The sequence below is a fragment of the Alnus glutinosa genome, chromosome 8, assembly GCF_958979055.1.
Source record: "Alnus glutinosa chromosome 8, dhAlnGlut1.1, whole genome shotgun sequence".
NCBI lineage: Eukaryota > Viridiplantae > Streptophyta > Magnoliopsida > Fagales > Betulaceae > Alnus > Alnus glutinosa.
The window spans coordinates 22,090,857-22,112,971 of NC_084893.1; positions in this window are offsets into that span (position 1 = coordinate 22,090,857).

Genomic DNA, 22,115 nt, shown 5'->3' on the forward strand with positions numbered 1-22,115 from the left:
GCTCATCTAAATCCTAAAACCATTGGAATTGAGCATATCACTTCAACACAGTCTGTTTTCCAAATGGTCCATCTGTCAGATACTGTGTTAGGAGCCGCTGGATGACATATTTCTGAAAAAAAAAAAAAAAAAAAAAAAAAAAAAAAAAAAAAATTAAATTAAATTAAATTAAATTAAATTAAATTAAACATAAATATTTCCAAAAATACCACCACAAAGAAAGATTAGATCCTATTAGTTCAAAAAAAAAAAAAGTGGTATTATGTCAATCGTCAATTGGACGCAAAAAAAACAAAAAAAAAAAAACAAAAAAAAAAAAAACAAAAGCAAATATAGCAATCCAAATGGCACAGATATCAATATCAACCCAACACATAGACAGAATAGGATTTTCATGCACAATATCTCAAGAAAATATTCCAATCAACAAATATTCAATTATTCTAAAAAAACATAACTTAAAAGAACAAAGGAAAACAAAGAGAATACAATGGAATAAGAAGAGATGTGCAGAGAATGCCAAAATCTTGAGAGAAATCCACGAGAAAATGCACACAACATGACATGATAAATAAATTAAAAAATGCAATGGTGTATGGCTAGCCGAGAAAGTAATGGGCTTGTGTTCGGACGTGTTACTCACTTGTCCGAACGGCACACTGTCATATCATCGATCAATAGAGCCACGCATGTTTGGACCAAAGAACAAGTTTGTCCGGACTTTTCACACTGGAAGCTGAAATCAGAGGAAAATTTGCAGAAAAATAATTTTTCCTAAAGTTAGCTTTAGAACACGCATGTATAAATAACTGATAAGACAATCAAATAGCAATTCAAAAATATGCAAAGATATAATTGAGAGTTAAATATTCAATAAGCATAAATTTCCCTGCAAATAGAAATTTTAAATAGATGACTTAACTCATGTTATGCATGTGTGTGTGAAAGCTTTCTCAATAAGGTATGATGTTTGCTGATATGATTTAGAATAACTGAATTTTCTAAATAAGAGAGAAACATTCAATGTTAGATCAGTCAAAAGTCAAACCTTATCTTACTAGGGCCTAGTCACCATCATCTGATAAACTCCCTCTAAGAAGTAGCACTTTTTTTTTTTTCCTTTTACTTAGTTCATTAGTGACCGTCTGTTTTTGTAATGGATTGGTCACTGACTATTTCTATAAGGACAAGTTCAAGAATATATTTTAAGCACATTCAGTAGTGGATCTTTTGAATCCAGATTTTCTGATTTTTTAATGCTTTATTTATTGCTTATGCTGCAACCTAGAGAGAATGCCAGAATTTATAGGTTCTAGGTTCAACTAGCGAGTTAGTCAATTTGACCATCTTAGCAAAAAAAACCTCTCTCACCAAAATTTTCAGAAGCTAAAAATTAGAGAGTAAAAAAAATATACCTTAGGAGAGCTTTGGATAGTACACAATTTTTTCATCACATAAAAAAATCAATTATCTAGCATTAAGATGCAACAGGAAAACTTAGCAGATATCAGACATAAACTCTCAATCATATATAAGTATATTCAATCAATGCATAATGAACTAAGATATCATGTAAAAATACATACGATATCTGAAAAGCTATTAATAAAAAAATAATAATAATAATCTGCATCTTCTCCCCCAATTTTTTTTTTTTAATTTTTTTATGTTGAAAAAACATAAGATAGAAAAGCAACAAAGACATGCTATGAGGAAAAGAAACAATATCTAGTCCTAGCATGTGAGGTAAGATCAAACCTATCCTCAGGGAGAGATGTTCAGAATTACCAAGACAAAAAAGCAATGAAGTGCTTTCTTTGGCATCCCCATAAAATACCTGCAGAAATTTTCTCAAGACAACAAGAGAAAATTTGGGGATAGAAAATATGATTCCTCAAACGGAATGCAAGGCATGAATAAGATATGATATGATATGATAAATAATGCAATGCAAACATATCTAACATGCACTAGGATTTAGGAACCAAAATCCTAGGCATGATGTGACTTCACCTTTATTAGGTAAGTCTACTTTCCCTCAAGGGTTGAATGGTCTCATCATTCCTGACCCATACCTGATTGACCCGTGGAGGTGGTTTGCGGGTTTTATCCATGTTGTCAATTCTTCTTAACATACCTTGCATCAGGCTCAACAACCCCTCATAACCATGGTTGCTATTAGGCTTCTATGACTTTCTCTTGAAGCGCATTGATTTGTTCTTCTTTAGTTTGCCACTTTGATTGGTAGGAACAAATTTCTGCTGTTGCCGCTGATGCCGTAGAGCCTAATGTGCCGTCTGAGGTAGAGTGTCCAATGTAGCTTTTGTTGGCAGCTCTTCTGAACCTTCGACTTTTGAGCCTGAAGCTGTGGACATTTGGGTCGGATGTGACCGGTGATGCTGTAGTAGTGACAGGTGGGCAAGCTTCTTTTGTTTGAATGCTTTTTTATAGTCTCTGCAGAATTAAGGTTAGCATTCTCACAAATAACACGGTCCTTACCTTTTATATGTCTCATATGCAGAGGGATATATTTAGATTAGGAAGGTTTTTCAACTTTACATTTCATTGGAGAATCCTGCTTAATCCAAGATCTGTGAGTTTTTAACAGAAAACAATTTGGTCTAATGTGACCAACATTCTCACAATTATGACAAGTAGGAACGAACTTACCATGAACTTATGTTCCTGATTCCTTGGACTTAGGCTTCACACAATCATTTAAGCAAGAATTTTCAGGATTATCGAAACAAGCTGTATCTACTATCATAGGCTTAATAACAAGAGAATTTATTTTAGAATCAGAAGCACCCAAATCATCAACAATTATACCAAGCTTGTTAGAATTATCTGAATGAATACAAAACATGCTTTTTAAAGTATTACTAGATATTTTTTTTTCAAGAGATCTTCAGATTCTTTTAATTTATTCTCAAGCATATCAATAGTGTTAAACATCATGGTATTCTCAGATTTCAAAGAGTCAATCAAAGCATATGATTCAGACAATTGAATGATTAAAGACTAAATTAAATGTGGAATTTAAAAGAGACAAATATTTTATTGATGGGCATCCAAATATTTCTCAGGGCTGCCTGGATGGTCAACTGAGGAATCGATTTTCCTGAGTTGTAAACTGCACAGAATCTTCCTGGACTCCGAAAATTGCCTTCTTGATGCTTGTGATACTAACACTTGTCATATCAAGGCCTTTCCATAGTTGAGAAAATGTGCTCTGAATATTTTGTAAGACTCTAAATAATTACGGCGTCCCTGTTATAGTCGTACATTAATATGACAGTGATTTTGTCAACAGAATATAGCCAATAAAACTAACAAAATTCACTGCAGTCTAAATGCTACTTTGATTGTAGTGTGCACGTGGCTCAATGCAGAGAAAAAAGAAAGTGAAGAACAAAAAGTAAATAATGGGCAGTTGAGCAAAAAGTAGAGAAAAAAATAATTTGTGCCGTTAGGACGATGAAGGCGTGCTTGGGAAGTTGGGATTCATTGGTTTAGGGATTCAGATCCTTTCTAGTTCATTAGAACTGGAGAGTAGCCGATTGAGAGATCTAAGCTCAAAAATAAGCCACGTGGCTTTTTTTTTTTTTTTTTTTTTTTTTTTTTTTTTTTTTTTCTTTCTTCTTTGAAAACAAAGAAATCTCTTCCTCTAAAATCTCTTTCTCTCTTCCCTAAAACTGGCCAGCCGATTTCCTTTCTTCTTGCTACTCTCCAGTTCTAATAAACTAGAGAGGATCTAAATCCAGTACTCAACGGAGTGCTCACGCCAGGGTGGATCGACATGTGCACAGGCTTACAAGGCGAGCACCTACCGCACTAGGATCTACACGTGGGCGGCACCAACCCAAAACTAAGCATCCTCCGACTTCGACTCAGCCCAAATATTGGTCTTGATTCTGCATCACTTTTCTCTCTCAACTCTCGCCGCTGACTACCTGGCAAACAATGAGCAGAATGAGTCACTGTAAGAAATATTGCCTAAAAGGGTTTGGTGGGTTTTGTTTGCTTATCGAGTTGGGACAGGGAGATGGCTATGGCAGAGGCAAATAAGAAAAATGTTAAGGCGGTGAGAGTTTGTAGAGTGTGGTGGCGGTGGCGCAGTACACCCATCGCTGAACAGTAGTTGTTACTCTAAGGGTGAGTTAAGTTTCCCTTCATTTTTCCTAGTCATTTTCTGTACCAAATCCCATTCTGGGTTGTTTTTTGTTTGCTTCAATTTTCAGTGTTTTTTCTTCTCTTTTTATGGATTCCATTCACTTCTTTTTTCTGTTGCATTTTTTAATCTGGGTTCCCTTGTTTTTCTTTTTTTCTTTCAAAAAATATGTGTTTCACCTTTTTCCTTTGGTTTTTTAACCTTTTATTCTCTTCATTCACCATGAAGGTCTGCCGGTCGGACAGAGAGAAGAAGAACAAGAGAGATAGATAGAGAGAGAGAGAGAGAGAGAGAGAGAGACGAAGACGACACCGGTGGGAGAGAGAAAAGGCCGGCCGATTTTAGGGAAGAGAGAGAGAGATTTCAAGGAAGAGATTTCTTTCTTTTCAAAGAAGAAAAGAAAAAAAAAAATCATTAGATCATGATTAAGTATTGGAATTGTATACACTTAATTTGTCTTAGAAACATATCTTAGATTATTAGTTCTTGTATAAGTGTCTAGAGACTTAATTATTGTATAAGTATGAATTCGTATACTTATGTGACATTATGTGATTATAATTTATACTTATAGCTAATTTGTAATTATATATTTATAAATTATGAATCATATGATGATATTATCTATGATAAGTATGAACCATATTTATCTTGAGTATCTAATTATAATACTTAGATCATATGGTTATATGATTTAAATATTATCATATGATCTAAATATCATTATATGCTCATATGATCTAACGATTCATATAATAAAGATACATTATGCCATATGATCTAAGATTTAATAACATATAATTTATTAGATCATATGATCATTTGATATAAAATCTAATGAAAATAGATATGATTGTATCATCTTATGATATGAATTCTAATTATAATACTTAATTTGTGATTATAAGAAACACATTGTTAATTCTAATGCTAATCATTTAATTTGGAATTATAAGGTATACCAATCACATTATCATTATATATGATTATATAAATAATAATAATTGTACTTATTTATTATTCTATACTTAAGTTAAAATAAGCTATAAGTATTAATCAAAATTATGTACTTCGAATTTTATATCATACTTAAATTTAATCAAATGAATTGTTAGATCTTATTATCTATTGCTGTTAGATCATATGAATTATTAGATTATTCTTAATCATACAACAATACAAAATAAATATTGTTGATATGATTATTACATTATATAATAAAGATACATTGTGTCATATCTCCTAAGATTTAATATCACATAAATTATTAGATCATATGATCGTATGATCATTTGATATAAATTAATAGTGATAATACATATGATTATATCATCTTATGATATGAATTCTAATGATAATAGCTAATTTGTGATTGATTATAAGAAATACATTGTTGATTTTAATGCTGTTAGTTTTTTATGTTGGCTACATTCTTGTGACAAAATGTTAGTGTTTTGTTGAAGAAAGTGGCATTCACAGCATTCAAAAAAACAAGTTCTTTCTTTAGTGTCCAGACGGCCAGAAGTAGTGTCCGGAAACCACCCACAGAGAGCTCTTGTTATGCAAGATGTTTGGACAGCCAGCAGACGCAACTTCTAGAGAGCTTCTGTTCTGCATAGTGTTTGGACAGGTCAGCGGATGCAACTTCCCAAGAGTACCTGTTTTCTAAGATTTTTGGACATCCTATAGGACACAACTTCCCGAGAAGTATTTTTCATGCAAGTCTCCGGATACCAGGGCTACCTGTCTGGACACGCGTCACATAAATTTTTTCTTTTTGATCAGTGTCCGAACATGCATTAGCCTATCCGGATGTCGCAGCCTAAAAATTCGTTCCTGACTTGTTTTAGGGTTTCTAAAACCTATTTAAAGGGGTTTCTAGGCAGTCTTTGTTTAAGAATTCCAATAGAGAATTCCATTGTGCTAAGAGAAGGTTTTTAGGCTTAAACAGATTTATGTATCTCTCTTAGAGTGTTGCTTGTATTTGTTTGTTCAATTATCAACTATTGAAGTCAATTGGAGTGAAGTGCTAGTTAAGAAAGATCAAGAAGAAGAACTCTCCAGAAGGGTCTAGGAGCGGTAGATAAGTAGGTGCTTGTTATAATTCAAGAGAGTGACTGTTGCAAAGGGTTGTGAGTACGAACTTCTTGTAATTCACTATTTTTTTTTGGTATAATTGATTTCCTGAGTTTGGCTGCCTCGTAATGGTTTTTCCCTTTGGTGCAAAGAGTTTCAACTTTGTAACCAAATATCTGTGCTATCTGTTTTTACTGCTTTACATATTTGGTTATCTGTTTGGTTGTGGTTGTTTTGAGTCTATAATTATTTTCAAATGCTAATCACTTAATTTGGGATTGGCAAATGATATTTGTACACACTTTTTTTTGTATAAACATTGTACACACACTCACATTTGGTGTGACACTCAAGCATGTGGGACCCATCTTACATGTATGGGTCTCACACCAAATATATGGGTCTCAAGATGTGTTATTTGTACACACTTTTTGGGATTATACCAATCACATCGCCAATATATATGATATGATTATATGAATAATAAGATTAAGTATTAGAATTTTCATTAAATCATATTATTAACAATTTAAATTGTTAATTCAAGGATCATTAGATACTTAATGGTTATACCATATAAGATATAACCATATGATTATCTTTTATCATTAAATTATATATATATATAGATACTGTGATGTTCCGAATATTATTTATCATTTTAAGAATAAGTTTAATGACTAAAATTAATTTGATGACTAGAAAATACAGTAGGACACACCGAGAGTATTTGATGGTCCAAAGAAATAAATTATATAAGAGAAAAATATGAGAAGATGATTTAGAATGGAAAAAAAGAAAATAGAAATAATATATATATATATATATATATATAACAGCTAGCGCGTCCGGACGTGAGACAAGCTGCGTCTGGACGGTCTGTCATGTTGGCGCAAGCTTACTTAAATAGCGCGTCTGGACACTGGTTTATGCTCGTTCAAACGGCCTTTTTAAATGGCGCTCGTCCGGATGGCTTATGATGCCCATCCGGACCGGGTTTGTTTTGAAGTGGGCAGAACACCCATTTCTCTCGGTAGCTTGGTTTTTCTTCCTTATTTCTATACGGTTTTTCACCTAAAAACCGTGATATCTTGAGATCCAGCCGTCTAATCTTAGATCCGACTTCGGTAACGTAATCATCGAAACCCGATTTACATTTTGACCGAAAGTTTTGAGGTATTTTCGTTAAACTCATGTTTTGGAGATTTTGGTTAAATCTTGTTAATGTGAGTTTAATCCTCTATGTTCTTTAGGTAATGGGTTACTTGGAACTTGCTTGAGGCTACCCAAGCCATGGGTTTTGGTTTGGTGAATTTTTGTTGAGTTTCCTCAAACCCTAACTTTTAGGTATTTAATTTTAATTGGGTTTTGTATGATTAACCCTTAGTAAATGCTATTGGGTTAATGGTATTGTGTTTGGGGTAGTGTTTTGTAAATTAAGGGTTTAACTTTGGAACCCAAGTTTTATGGGTTAAATTAAATGGAAGTTTTTAAGTGTTTAAAAGTTAGATCGTTAAATCATGTTAATAAGTTAGTAATTATTGTAAAAAGATTAGTGAAAGTAATTTTAGGGTTAATGTTATTTTAAATACGATAGTAATTTATGCGACTAGGCTAATGAAAATAATTTATGGGTAGACGTTTGGAATCCTTAAAAATAGTATGGGTTTTCCAACGGTTAGCCTTGAGCGATTCAAGTACTAATTTGAGTGTTAAGTTATTTAGAGTGCTAAATGATGAAATGTGTTATTCCACAGTGACGCATTGCATGGTGATGTTTAGGAAACCTAATGCTTATATCCGCAAAGCCAAGTGAGTATTCTACTCACTGAGAAAATGTATATTTTTATATGTAATAGATTGATATATATATATATATATATACAAGTGGTTAGTATTTTGGGCAGGGGCCAAGCCGTTAAGGCATAAATTACAAGTATATTAAAATCGGAGTAGGGGTCAAAGTATGAATAAAAAATATATAAAGATTGAAGATGAAATAAATATGTAAAAACAAAATTAACATCAATTTTGTTTTGACAAAAAAAAAAAATAATAAACAAAAGAAAATATATAAAATATGTGTTTCATAATACATTAAATTTAAGCCAAAACACCTATCAAAATGGAACCCGTCGTGTTTTTGAATCCCGAAAACCATTTATGATTGAATCTATGCTAATTGTTGCAGTAACTTCTCTTTCGATGTACACCATTAAAGAATCCGTCAAAAACTTATCTTCAATTTTGTTTAGACTTATAAATTATAATAACAAATATTCACAATATTTAATAATCATAATATTCTAATTACAATACCACTTATATTAGGAATTGAGCTTAAAAAACTAACCTCAAAAAGTACAACCTGCTTTGAGTGATTTTACACCGTTTTTGTATTGCAAAGTAATTATTGTTCTGTATCATAAAAATCATATCAAATCAACCATTTTCAAAATTTTATCTGTATACAGTACACAAAATAATTAACAAACCTATTAAAAAAAAAAACTTTGTAAATTTTATTTGCACACAATATACAAAACAATTAACAAACCTATTTAAAAAAAAAAACTTTGTACCTATCGTTGTGATTTTTTGTACCTATAACTGTATTCAAAGCATCTCTATCACAATGACTATCAGCTTTTTGAATATTTGAGAACAAAAAAAAAATAATTTTTTTCTTTCACTCTCTAGGGACAATTGAACAAACGTCAAAAGCTTAAAGCTTTTTCAATTGATAAGTCAAGTCAAAAAGGTACACAAATCCACAATATTTTTTCACTTTTCTTGTGTCTAGACACTTCCATAAAACAAAAACAAAAAAAATAGTTTTTCCTTCCTCAGAAAGGCAAAAGACTCAGAGCCAACTCCTCTTCTTCCTCAGAAAGGCGAAAGCCAAACGGTCCAAACACAAGTTCACTTGTTCAAGTCAAGTTGAAAACAAAAGTCATCAATAGTTATCAACAAAAAATATGAACACAATAAATTACCATGTGTCATGGAACCGGCGGATTTGGTGTGCAAACTGGAAACTGCAGACTCAGTAGTACAGCAGTGAGTCGGCTGAGGCTTGAGGGATGGAGAAGAGTAGAGGTATTCCGTATTCTTGTTTCAGTTTTCTTTTTATTAAATATTTTTGTTTCAAAATTTGAGTTGTTTGGCTGTAGACTACAAGATTACAACAAATATGTGGATTTGGGCTTTGTTTTAGGTTTATTTCGTTAATGAACAAAAATTAATTGGGTAAGGGCCAACAAATTGAGAAGGGGCCAATGGGCTAATTATTTGTTTTTTTTTTTTTTAGAATTTTTTTTATCCTTATAATTTTTTTTTTCAAATAAGTGGGGGGGGGGGGGGGGGGGCATGGCCCCTACCAGCCCCCCCTCTCCTCCGTCTCTGGCTCCAGGGGTGTTGTTGTAAACGCGAAAGTGGTTGGAATTATGTATTTGGGTAGAGAAATGCTAAAAAACATCCCTTCATCCCCCTTTTCATTAAATAAATTGATTTTAATGAAAAGGGAGGATGAGAGGGGGATGAGGGGTGCATGTGTAGCACCCCTCATTTGGGTATGGTTATTTGCACAAAAAGGAAGAACTTTTTGTTAACCAACTAGCTTCTTGTTCAAAAAAAAAACCCCACAACAAAATAAATCCCTGCACCTACACACTTTGCAAAAAAAAAAACAAACAAACAAAAACAAAAAACCCGAAAAATATAGACATAGCAAACCAGCAACTCTTATCAAAACAGAGCAAAGAAACCCGCTGCCCATCTACTGGTGCAGCAACCCTACAGCCATTCAAATCCATAACACTCAAAACCTTTCTACCCTTCTAATACAGTGTACATTCATAAAGGTCTAACGTGGGAAGCTTTACACATTTTTCATCAAGCCTTCCACAATCTACCAAAAATTGACATCAATCAACAATGGGTATACCAAGGAGAGCTACTAAATTCATGGGTATCACTACAATTTCAAAATTTAAGTAAAAATACACATATTTCGGTTCTGTAGCAAGGGCAAGATAAAACAAAACAAAATCTAAGAGAGAGAGGGAGAGTAACGAGAAAGAGAGTATATGAAGCGCATAAACAAAATCTGTAGAGGGAGATTAACAAAATCTGTAGCATGAACAATGACTCAAAAATTTCGTGCAAATCAAAAGACCCATGAAACACGAATCAAATTCCTAAAAAAAAAAAAAAAAAAAAAAAAAAAAAAAAAAAAAAAAGGTTAATGCAAACCCTGAATTTCGTGGATGCAAAAGCGCAGAAAAAATATGCATGAAAATGAAAAACTAATTTGAGAGAAATTGCCTTTTGGTGGTGAAGAAGAAAAACCCCAAAACAAATTGGACCTAAATCGATGACGCTTTCGTGAAGACAGAAGGAAGAAGAGCTTAAACTGTTGAAACCCTTGTTCTTATCAGCCAATCGCCCATCATCAAATCTCCCACAACTTCCACGATTCTTGAATCAAAACAGAGAACAGAGAGAGAGAATGAGAAAACATGCTATGAGCCTAATTTGCTAAAAGGGAAAGGGATAGAACTTTTTGTTAACCAACTAGCTCAAAAAGAAGAACTTTAAAAAGCTGAAGACCAAGCAGAGATTGGATGATGTTTCTAATATAGCAGAAAGTGCAGGAAAAAAAAGCACAAAGATTGGACAAAACAGATTTCAAGCCATTTTAAGCTTGAGAACAAAGAGAATGCGGGTATGAGAATTTTACCTTTTTTGGACCAGTAGCTCAAGACTCTGATTCTCACCGATGGCGGAAATGGCTTTCAATGAACAAGAACAACCAACAAATGGCTCTCTCTCGATCGTCTCTCTGTCTCTCTATCCCTATTGATCTTAGACTCTCTCTTTCTCTCTTGGGGGATCTCTGACTCTCTCTGTTTAGTCTCTAGAAAAAAAAAAAAAAAAAAAAAAAAAACCCAGATGAAAAGTCAGCCTCCTGCTTCAATTTTCAGCCTCCCGCTAAATATTTTGACAAAAAAAAAATAAAAAATAGGATGTCATTTTTCATTAGCGGCGACCCTTTGGTCGCCGCTGATAAGTAGTCAATAGTGGCGACTTTTATATGTCGCCGCTATTAATCATGAATTTAAAAAAAAAAAAAAAATTAGTCCACTAAAATTATAAAAATAGTTTAAAAATTATAATCATTGTATGATTGTATAACGATCAATCAGACTATGTGTGAAATTTTGGTTTAGCGCCATTGATTCCTGCTTTTCTTTTTATCTAAACTCCGTGGTTTTAGGAGTGAAAATGCGGTTGCGGTTAGCGGTTAACCGCAACCGCATGGCTGGTTAGTGAAAAACACAAACCGCCTCCGCCAACCGCATGGACGGTTGCCGGTTATGAAATAACCGGCGGTTGGCAGTTTATAACCACCAACCGGCAACCGGTAACCGCTTCTTTTTCCTAACATAACAGATCCAACAATGAAAACAAGAAAACCAGAAATGCTGAAAATCAACCTCACCCAAAAATGCTTATTCAACCAGATCTAGAAGTGAAAACAAAAATTTGACCAAAACCCACAACAAACACGAAGAAAGCTTACTGGTTAGAGGGTTTTGAATCGATTACAGATATGATCAATACTCCAAACCCGACAAACACACTTCCTCGTTTCAAAATCTGGGGGGTTTTCTCCAGAAGAAAACCAACCAAGATACCAAAACCAACCAAGACAAAGTTGTGTTGCCCTTGGCAAAACCAAATCTAGGTTCCGACGGATCTGCTCTCTTGGCCCTCCGGTTGGCAGTCAGCGGAAGAATGCTTCTCTGGAATGTCACAGAGCCCAGTCCGTGCTCTTGGGCTGGAGTCAAATGCGAGGACAACCGTGTTGCCATCCTCCCCAATTCGTAGCTCATACCTCTCCGATTTCGTCATCCGGTAATGTATTTCCGACAAACACTTCTTGGAAACTGCACGAGTGGGGTTCAATTGACTTCATGCTGCTGCCTTCCAGAGAGTTTCTCAAACGATTATTAGCCACCGGTTACTCCTTCAAACGTATGTGGCGGAATTAGATGAGAGGCGAATGAGATGAGGCGGAATTAGGTTTTTTTTTTTTTTTTTTTTTTTTTTTTTTTTTTTTTTTTTTTTTTTTTTTTTTTCTCTTTAAGGTATAGGTGAAACGACGACATTTCACCTACAGAAAATATTAAAAAAAATGTATATATATATACAAAAATAAAGGCGGTTAGCGGTTATAACTGCTAACCGCCTTTCTAAAAACCGCCAACTGCATTTGTAGGGCGGTTAACGGTTTTAACGGTTTTGCGGTTATACGGTTAGCGGGCGGTTATTTCACCCCTACGCGGTTTTCATTTTTTCATTTAATTATTTTATATGTTAATATATTTATTAAAAATGAAATTTATTTTTATTTATTTATTTTAAAAAAAGACAATTTTTTTTTATTATTTTATTTTTAAGAAAGGGAAAAATGCACCATCAATCCATGTGATTAACCTAATTAACAAATCGCTCTCTGTGGTATCAAAGTAAACTCAGAGATCCCTGTGGTTGGATGATTCATATTCAAACCCTTTTAACTTGCATTTTTTTAGCCATTTAAATCGCATTTATTAAATTTTTTTTCCTTGTCAACTATTAGCGGCGATAGAAATGTCCTTGCTAATATCTTTCCACAAAATTGAATAATACTTTTACTATTTTTATTTTTTTGTTAACTATTAGCGGCGACAAAAATGTCGCTGCTAATAGTTTATTATTAGCGGCAACTGTGAAAGGTCGCCGCTAATGAGAAATTATTAGCGGCGACCCAAAGTCGCCGCTAATATTTTCCCATACTAGCCCGCGCAGACTAAAAAAACCCCGTCAAGTTATTAGCAGCGACATATTAGCGTCGAGCCAAATGTCGACGCTAATATTAATTTTTTTTATTATTACTGTCTACTATTAGCGGCGACACAAATGTCACCGCTAATAGTAGATTATTAGCAGCGACTTATACATGTCGCCGCTAATAATCAACTATTAGCGGCCACTTTTGTGTCGCCGCTAAAAAGTTGGACGCTAATGAAGCAAATTCTTGTAGTGAAGGTTCCATTGCACACTTTGAAGTTCAATCAAGCAACACTAAACCAAGTGATTTAGTGTCGTTCGTCCTCCTAATGTAAGAATAATGCCATTAATTTATGGTTTCTTGTCCATATTTAACATTACCCGGTAGAATAATAATAAAAAAAGATATTAAAATTAGGGTTTTTATTTTGAAAGAGATTTGTGATGATTGGAACTCATTTATTTAATTGTTACTGGTTGAGTGTATGATTTTCATGAGAAGACCCTTTTGAATATGGAATAATTTTGTTTGTCCCATGTATCTCTGCTTTGTTTTGTGTGTTTATGATTTTGTTTCCTTTGTACGTTATTTTATCTAATTTGTCTAAAGTAGTGTGTAGTTGGTCCTATGTGTGTAATGGTCCCCCATTTTAAAATTGCTTGTCTGTTGGCAGGCTTCATTGTGGACAATCCTTTGATATAGTCCCTATGGTGTCACCATTTCTTTATGTTTTGAATAAGGCATAACTGCTGCCATGTTTTTGCATTCTTTTTATCTAAATGTGTCTTTCGAGTGCATAAATTGTGCTGCCATGTTTTTGCATTATTTTTTATCTAAATGTGCCTTTCGAGTGCATAAATTGTGCTTTCTTGAGCACGTCAGATGTGCACTTTCATGGCAGAGTTCAATTCCCCTCCTCGGGAAAATCCTCTTGCAATCGTTTAGATCTCCTCGCAAGGGTCTTGGTTCCTTGGAGCTTGGTTTTGCCTGTCATCCTACCTGGGCTCTTGGCGCACCAGCTGCAGATAGGTTGCCCATGTTGATTACCTTTGCAGTTTCCGTCTTTTATCAGTTTCTCTAAAAACCTTCATAGATCAAAGTAGTCTTTGGTATCATGACCATGGCTGGTCTCGGTGAAACTAATAGTACTTATCCTTACGACATTGATTGGGGTTTGAATTCATTTGCTCAGACCATTTGAAATATGTATCACCTTGGATTTGCATTAATACTTCTACAGTTGGGGTATTAAGCAGCGTGATCATCCATTGAGAGCTCTTCTGTGTTGAAGCGAGCCATGAAATCCTTAAGGGACTCATTTTCTCCTTGCTTCAAGGTGAGCAGATAGACTGCCGGTCTTTTTCGCTTGTAGTTGCCGGTGAAGTGGGTAAGGAAGTGTTTGCCTAACTCAACACACGACTCGATCAATCTTGATGAGAGTCTATTGAACCACCTATTGCGTGTACTTTCAAAGTGAGGGTGAAGGTTCGACACATGATCTCATCCAGAACCCTTTCAGGGTCATGTGGGCCTTGTAGTTTCTGCATGACCCCCTAGGTCCTTGAATTTGTCATACAAGTCGATCTGGGAAACCTTGAACTTCGAAGGGAGGGGTAGCTTTACGATCTTCCTTGTGAAGGGTAGGTTGGTTGCATGGTGGATATTATCGATGACAGAATTGTACCAACCGTCAACCTTCTTAACAACTTCTTTGAGTTGGTTTGCAGCTCAATTAGACGAGCATTCACATGTTTTTTGTGTTCTCGTTGGGGCGATGGTGGACGATTCTTCTCAATAATGTTCCCTATGATGCTCTCATTGTCTTCTCCAATAGCTTTTTTGTAACACCCCTATTCTATATCGGGAAGAGATGAATAACTCACATAGAGTGAGTAGTTTATAAAGATATTCATGGGTGCTAAGTTACACATTGCCTTGTTACTAGGTGAAACTGGGCTTTATAAAATATTCTAGGAAAGCTCCAAATTGATTAGTCCTTTTGGGGTGATAGCGCAGATGTGGCTAGCGCTTTTCCCTAGGTCATTACAAATGGTATCAGAGCCACTTAGTAACGCCAAGCCATGTGTTATTGAAGCATTGCATGACTTGGACCTGATGAGGACGTCAAAAGTTTAAGGAGGGGAGTTTGTAACACCCTGATCCCATATTGAGAAGAGATGAATAACTCACATAGAGTGAGTAGTTTATAAAGATACTCATGGGTGCTAAGTCCCACATTGCCTAGTTACTAGGTGAAACTGGGCTTTATAAGGAATTCTAGGAAAGCTCCAAATTGACTAGTCCTTTTGGGGTGATAGCGTAGATGTGGCTAGCGTTTTTTCTTGGATCGTTACACCCAAAGTTTTCAACATTGTCAATATTGCCATTCCGTATGCTTATCCATCAAACCAAACAGAATATTGAACACGTTCGTGTCGCTTGACTTTTTTTATGCAAATTTTTCTGTTTTACCTCACTTCAAATGTCGTCGTTTTGTCCTTTAGGGGGTCAATTAAAAATTCTGAAAACTTATTTTTTAAAATATTTGTTTTTTTAAAAAAGAAAATTCTAAAGGGGTGGCCTTCGAAAGACCCTAGGGGTGGCCCGAAGGCCACCCCCAGCCCTTGGGGGAGCCCGCGGCCACCCCCAGTTGCCAGGGGTAGCCGCGTGCCACCACCAGGGGCTAAGGGTGGCCTTCGGGCCACCCCTAAATACCTTTGGGTTTGGCAGCCACCCTTTCAATATTTTCTTCTCCTTTTAATTTTTTTTTTTTTTTTTTAAAAAAACAAATATTTTTGTTTTTATTATATTTTATAATTTTTTATTTTAATGGACACATGTCGGCTTCCTATTGGGTGTGACGTGGTTAATTAACAGAATCTGTTAACTTAGTGGACGAAAAACGTGTTCAGGGACTGATTTATAATTATAGTTTATAATTGAACTTTTGTCGGTAATAAATTTATTGTTGGATGTTATTTATGGCTCTTCCAATTTGAAAATATATAATTATTGTTAGTCAATGTGTATATCTTTGTTAAACATAATTTTTTAGTTTTTTTTTTTTTTTTTAGTTAGTCAATATTTAAAAACTTGCAATTTGCTCCCACAAAGTTTCCTGAATTTTCAATTCACCCCCCTAAAGGCAAAACAACGACGTTTTGGAGTGAGGGTAAAACGGATAAATTTGCATAAAAAAAAGTCACATGACACGCACGTGTTCAAAATTCTGTCTGGTTTGACGGATAAGCCAGACGGAATGACAAAATTGACAATTTTGAAAACTTTGGCGGCACATTACAAATTTTTAAACTTTGGTAGCCGAATTTAAAATGGGTGACAACTTTGAGAGGTAAAGTGTATTTAACCCTCAATTTATGGACTATCCCAAAGTTAGTAAGTCTTATTATATTGATTCTTTTTCCTTTATCCTTTAATTTTAATCTCCTTTTTGTGTGGAACTTTCTCTTCATGCATTATTTCCAATTCAGCATATTTTCAATGGGGAATGATACATGTGCTCATGTGCACAAATGCACTACCACAAGGCACAATGAAAAGGGCACTTGTTGTGCACCACGAATATTATGAGCATTTCCCATTTTCAATAATTCTTGTGTTGTTTTTAGTTTACTCATTCTAATATTTGAAACGGTCAAATTAGAATCTCTCTCTTTCACACACCCAGAATTCATCTCCAGAGTTAATGTATTATTTAATGCACTATAAATAATAGTAGGTGTAGGTAAGTGGGGATAAAGCATAAAGCAAACAGATTCTACTCTCCTCTCCAATATGAAGACCTTTTTTATAGCATGCATTCTTTTGGCTTCCATATTCTTTCTTCCTTCCCACATAAAAGCTCGACCAATATTTGTTAATACCGGCGGTGAGACTACGAATTCCATTGTGTTCTTTACATACACAATGAAACTATGCTTCATTATTATTATTTCTTTATTTTGTTTTTTCTAATTAAATAAGGAAAATGTTACTAGGTAGATCTTGATCTTTTCCGTTCTTGATCCTAATGAAAAAAAATAATAAGAGATTCAATGGGAATGCTTCGTGCTTCTATTTAATTATTATTAATTTGGTCATTCATTTCAGCAATATTTTAACTTTTCGCAATCTTTGTTGATTAGATATATATTATTGATCGTACTAGAATCAACTAATTAATATGATATGATTGGAAATTTTAGGCAATTAATCTAATACGTTATATCTTAAATAGATATAATACTTCGGAAAACTGAGCAAGAGGGTGCAGGATTAATCATATCTATAACGTACAAATTTTATGATATTCAATAACGTGAGAAATGTTAAAAGAAAATTTAAACAGAAAAGCTAGACTAACCAGTACCAGGTATATATATGATGATGATTTTGGATTTATCATGTAGATCAAATATTTTATGCTATACACATGGCAAAGTCGATTTGGATCTTCTACAATTTCAAAAAAAAATTAGATTATTAAATTATGTGAATTTCGGCTATTTTTTACATCGAATGGCGTAAAAAATACTACATATTGAAGATATGACATTATCGAGGCACAAAAAGAAAAAAATCATTTTAAAAGGCTTTTTCTTCACTTTTGAAGAGACACTTCTTTTTTTATTAAACCAAAAGACAGTTTTTGCTCAAAGCTTTTATATGACATAAAGTATAAGAACCTGATAAAAATATACTCAATTCTCATTGTTAACGTGTCACATTTTTAATTTGTAGCATTTTTCATGCCGTTCGATGCATGAAATGACCTAAATTTACATAATTTGAGAATTTACAATTTTAAAAAAAATTGTGAGGGATCCTCTTCAATCAAGCAATACTAGCTATGTAAGATCACATAATTTAGGACAAAGATGAGAACAAAAAAGAGAGATAGAGAGAATTAAGGTGGTTTGGCCTATGACTTACATCCACAAATTAAAGCCTTTTCTTTAGCTACATTTTCCCTTGATTTATTTGATTCTACACAATACTATATTTATAGAGAAAGAGTCTGAATCTTGCAAGTCTCTTCTACTTTTACATTAACAATAATAAATCTAATTTATCATCTTGTAACTCATCTTTTGAGTGCTTGTAATTTTTGTTTCTTGAATGTTTGTAACTATTATCTCTTGAGTTCTTGTAATTTTTGTCTCCATAGACTGCTGTGTTAAAGCACCAGACTCGGAATGCTTGCCTGTAAGTGAACCGCGTCAAATACGTCCGAGTTGTCATCCTCCTATCAACGACCCGCCCAGGTCGCCCCGCCATTAATTGCCCATGAAAAAGAAACATCTGGTTTCAATAATGAATTTGTTGAACATATGATAGTATTACGTAGCTTATCGTCATGAAGAGGAAGGGCGAAGAATAAATTGGTTCTGTGTCACTCATGGCTTGGGGAAATTGCAGTTTTATTGTATGTGTTGTATAACTATGTATTTTTCCTTTCGATCCCTGCTGTATAAAAGAGAAACGATTCATTTCATTTCTTGGTTCTGCTCCCGTCTTTTCAATTTTCAAAATTATCATTGACTTTGTGAGGTTTATATATATAGTTCTTACCTACGGACCTACAGATTCAATGGTAATTTTGAAAAATGAGAGAATGAGAGAAAGACACTGTAAAACTATGTACTAGATGTCGTTTTTGTAAAATAATTAAGGGAGCTGATGAAAGTCAGTCTATTTGTATGTGACAGACTGCAACTTTATTTTAAAAGTTTAAGCAAATAAAAAGAGAGGTAAATTTAATCACTCAATCAATACGTTAATACTATAAGCATTATATATAGTTCTATAGCCATTCTTATCCAATAATATGCTAATACAGATTAAAATGAGATTGAGGTTTAGGGGTTACATTCTCTTGAGGAAGGCACACCAAAATCACTTTTTCTATCTTTAAAGCCTCCCTCTCTCTCCTCTATGGCTCTATGGGCTGCTGGCTTAAAAAAATTTGGCGAAATGGCATTTTTTTGTGGACAAAGATAGCTTTATATGGTTTTGCAAGAGGGGACTAAAAACGTACAAAGGTTTTAAGTAAATCTAATTTATAGCATTTTATTGGAATACCTCTTTTTATATATATATATAAAAAAATTATAAATCATGATTATTAAATAAATAAGTGTATTTGTTCTCGGGGTATTACAAATATCCGTCAATGTCATTGTGACAACCCCACAATCGCATATATCTTGATATTTCAGGTGATGAGAATGTTGATAAGGATCTAATCGCCTTGGACTTCTATGAATGAAGTGTATTTTGGTTAGGCTAATGTTTTAACCTATCTTATAGGTTGTACATCATTTTTTTAATGTTTAGAGATATATTTATCTTTGTACCACTTGTGGCACTTCTGTATAGCCGGTGTTTAAGATATGTTAGGAGATGGTGTAAAATTTTTAACAAAACAGATGTTTATGTTAGGTTTGCGTGTTATGTGATGATTTATATTGTTGTTTAGTTTTTTCCATTACTGAGTTATATAGAACTTTGATGTAATGAATATATGCAGCACAGTGCATATATTCATTATGATTGATCGAACTGTAACAGAGTGCATGCATCATGATCAGTCCGCAAGAATGCATGATCGAACTGTAACACGTTTTTGGAAGGACATTACTTCATAGTCTTCATTGCCAATTTTTCCACATCGATCCAAATGGTCAACATAAAGGGGATTAATACGATCAAGTTCAAGTGAGACAATATATATGAAAGAAGAATTGCCATGATCATGAACTCGCACTAATATATATATATATTAGTTAATTCTGACTTACGTAATTTCATTACGACATGGAAAGGCTTCATAGCAAAACTGTGTTTTTGGAAGGACATTACTTCATAGTCTTCATTGCCAATTTTTCCACATCGATCCAAATGGTCAAGGTAATTAAAGGGGATTAGTGTGATCGAGTTCAAGTGAGACTAGAGCTTGTTTGGCAAACAACTATCACCTCCTTCCATTTTTTTTCACTTATCCCAAGAAAGTCAAATAAAAAACATTTTTATTTTTTCTCTTTTTATTTCATATCAATAATTTTTTATTATTATCTAAATAAAAAAATTCACTACAAAACAAAACATTTTCATTTTTCTATAAAACAATTCTAAACTTTTTTTATATTTTATATCACATCAATAACTTTTTACTATTATTCAAACAAATATTCCACAATGGGAAATGCTCTCCTTTCCAAATTTTTATCCCCAAAAGTAATTCCCAAATGATATGTCATCATCCTATGAGATGATAACACATTTTTCAAAATGATAGATCACATGAGATTGTGACAAATCATTTGAGAACTAAATTTTGGAAAAAAAAATTTGAGATGTGTAGCACTTCTCTTCTACATCCACAATTACAACCATTTGGCAAACAAGCTCGTGTATATATATATATATATATAAAAGAAGATCCCACCATCAAAAAAGAAAAAGGATGTCGATCATGATCACAAAATTTCAGGCAATTTCTTCTTTGAAAATTGTGAGTGATCCTTGATACATTTATTTCCATGAGCATAATTGATTCCACATGGTAAACATGACCTCTCCGACTAAATACATTTATAATCATCATTGAATTACTTTTGAACTCGATCGCACTAATCCCCTTTACCTTGACCATTTGGATCAATGTGGAAAAATTGGCAATGAAGACTATGAAGTAATGTCCTTCCAAAAACACAGTTTTGCTTCGAAGCCTTTCCATGTCGTAATGAAATTACCTAAGTCATAATTAACTAATATATATAGTCTCACTTGAACTTGATTGCACTAATTAATCCACTTTACCTTTACCATTTGGATCAATGTGGAAAAATTGGTAATGAAGACTATGAATTTTACCTAATTCCGCCACTCCTAAAAGTTTGAAACCACGGAACTATCAATTCTATGGTGCTCCCTAAAGTCACTAATTATAAGACAACACAAAGCAAGTTGCATTGCTCAACTTCTTGATGCGAGATTTTGCCATCAATAACATCATAGAAAAAACACATGCATCAGCCATCATGCATGTTGTATTACTGAAGGGGATAAGCTATTATTGGCATAGGGTAATATATGCTATACCAATAATTATTTTTATTTTTTAAATAAAAATAAAACATAGGTAAAACTTCATTTACAACTCCGATCTACCTTATTAAATAAGATTCAACACATCACTTAGGCCTACCATGTCTGAGGTTGTAAGCATGATCAAAGGGCAAATGGTCGTTCTAGACATGATCATAGAACTTAAGCACCTACACTGAAGATATGAGGTTTAATTAAGGCCATGAGAGACCTCCATCGACAAGGGCTTCGAGTGGAAAGGCAAGAAAATTATTACTGAGTCTTTTCTTGTTGTGGTCGTTACTATTTCAATTCCTCGAATGATTCATTTCTCCATTGCCTTATGAAACCATTTTCTTTTTGGATCATAGCTAGTGATGGAATATTCTCGCCAGATTTATGTCCTTAATTAATCTAAATCAATGAATTTTTATAGAATGATGCAATTGGTGACATGCTTGGCATGAGTTTATTCTAGGAACTAAAAATGAGTGCTCTAGCTGCCCAGTGCGGTATTGGGGTAATATCTACATACAATGATTAAATGATACATCTATAACGAGCACAAAAATTACAATCCCACCATTTATTCTTCAACTGCACATTTGCCCAGGGTAGTATGGCACAACTCCTTTTGGCCCTTGGATTCTATGGCTCTTAATTTCTCTAATATGGTAGAATGGGTCAAGCTGATTATCTCCCCAACAGCTCTAGGGATTCCTATAATTGATCACCTCAGGTTTCAAATATTTGCAGTTGTGTCGTGTAATCTTATGTGGCATTACCGAAATAAAGCCTTTCATGATGCTCTCTCCTTTGATGATGTTCAAGTCTCTCAGTATATCAACAAGATTTCTATGGAGCGCTTCATTGCTTGGCATCAAGTCCCAGCTCTAGTGGAACTCTAGCTACCTCCTACAAGTCTTGGCTACAAAATCAATT